This window comes from Mirounga leonina, unplaced genomic scaffold, assembly GCF_011800145.1.
Source record: "Mirounga leonina isolate KUSES-001 unplaced genomic scaffold, KU_Mleo_1.0 Mir_151, whole genome shotgun sequence".
NCBI classification, from domain to species: domain Eukaryota; kingdom Metazoa; phylum Chordata; class Mammalia; order Carnivora; family Phocidae; genus Mirounga; species Mirounga leonina.
Window position 1 is genome coordinate 99,808,901 of NW_023270377.1, and position 2,385 is coordinate 99,811,285.

Sequence of the window (2,385 nt, forward strand, 5' to 3'; positions counted from 1 at the left end):
GAGGCTTCATTGGTAAATTCTGCCTAATTAAGAAAAAAAAAACAATCAATGATAGTCCTTCACAAACACTTTCAAGACAGAAAATACGAGACATTTCCTATGTCTCGTTGAACTGGGTCTCCTCCACACAAAGCCCCCTGCCCTGCCCAAATTCATATATTGAAGTTCTAATCCCCAGTACTGCAGAATGTGACCTTATGTAGAGATGGGGCCTTTACAGAGGAAGTAAGTTAAAATGAGGTCATTAAGGTGGGCCCTAATCTGACTCATATCCTTATAAAAAGGGGAAATTTGGACAGATGTACATATAGAAGGAAAATGATGTGAAGACTCACAGGGAGAAGATGGTCATCTACAAGCCAAGAAGACAGGCTTGGAACAGATCCTTCCCTGGCAGCCTCAGAAGGAACCAACCTGCTGCCACCTTGATTTTAGACTTCTAGACCTATGAGAACTATGAGACAATATAAGTCAAAACTATGAGGCAGTAAATTTTTATTGTTTAGGCCAGTGAGGTTGTAGTACTTTGTTTCAGCAGCCCTAGCAAACAAATACACTTCCCAACTCCTTCTATGCAGCCATTATCACCCTCATAATGAAACCAGACAAAGCCATCACAAGAAAACTACAAATCAATATCCCTTATAGATATAGAAACACAAAAAAAGTCCTTAATAAAATACTAGAAAATTGAACCCAGTAACATATTAAAAAATGTTACAATCATAGCCAAGTGGAAAATCAATGTAAAAGGCCGTATTAACAGAATAAAGGACAAAAATCACCTAACTATCTCATTAGATGTGAAAAAAAAAGCATGTGAAAAAACCCAACACATTTCATGATAAAAATACATGATAAAATAAGTATGGAAGGAAATTTCTTCAACCTGATAAAGGGTTTATATGAAATACCTCTAGCTAACAACATAATTAATGGTGAAAGCTGGGTGCCTTTCTCCTAAGATCAAGAGGAAGACAAGGGTGATCATTCTCACCAAACTGTACTGGAGTCCTATCCCAGGCAATTGGGTAAGAAAAGAAATAAAAGGCAGCTAGATTGGAAAGGAAGAAGTAAATTATCTCTGTTTACAGATGACATGATCTTGTATATAGAAAATCTTAAGGGGGGCGCCTGAGTGGCTCAGTCATTAAGCATCTGCCTTCATCTCAGGTCATGATGCCAGGGTCCTGGATCAAGCCCGGCATCAGGCTCCCTGCTCCATGGGAAGCCTGCTTCTCCTTCTCCCACTCTTCCCTCTCTCGCTGTGTCTCTCTGTCAAATAAATAAATAAAATGTTTAAAAAAAAACTTAAGGAATCTACTAAAAGATTAGAGCTAATAAGTGAATTCAGCAAGGTTTTAGGATACAAGATCAATATGTAACAATGAGCTGTACTTCTATATCCAAGCAATGAACAACACAAAAATGAAATTAAGAAAACAATTCCATGGGGTGCCTGGGTGGCTCAGTCAGTAAAGTGTCTGCCTTAGGCTGAGGTCATGATCCCAGGGTCCTGGGATCGAGCCCCAAATCAGGCTCCTTGCTCAGCAGGGAGTCTGTTTCTCCCTCTCCCTCTCCCTCTCCCTCTCCCCTCCCACCACTGTGCTCTCTCTCACTCTCTCTCAAATAAATAAATAAAATCTTTAAAAACAAAAATAATTTCATTAATAATACCATCAAAAATACTAAAATACATAAGAATAAATTTAACTCAGGGCGCCTGGATGGTACAGTTGGTTAGGCATCCAACTCTTGGTTTCGGCTCAGGTCGTGACCTCAGGGTCATGAGATCAAGCCCCACCCTTAGCACGAAGTCTGCTTGAGATTCTCTCTCCCTCTCCCTCTGCCCCTCCCACTCGTGATCGCTCTCTCTAAAATAATAAATAAATCTTTTAAAAAAAGAGTAAATTTAACTCAAGAAACAAGAAAAATCTCAAATAAACAAACATTACACTTAAAGGAACTAGAAAAAGAAGAACAAAGAGTCCAAGGTGAGAAGAAGGAAAGAAATAATAAAGATCAGAGAAGACATGGATTGGAAGAACAAACATGGTAAAAATGTCTATACTATCCAAAGCAATCTACACATTTAAAGCAATCCTATCAAAATACCACCAGCATTTTTCACAGAGAACAAACAACCCTAAAATTTGTATGGAACCACAAAAGACCCTGAATAGCCAAAGCAATCCTGAAAAAGAAAAGAAAAGCTGGAGGCATCACAATTCTGGACTTCAAGCTATTGTACAAAGCTGTAGTCATCAAGACAGTATGGTACTGGTGCAAAAACAGAAAGATCAATGGAACAGAATAGAAAACCCAGAAATAGACCCACAACTATATGGTCAACTAATCCTGACAAAGCAGGAAAGAATATCTAAT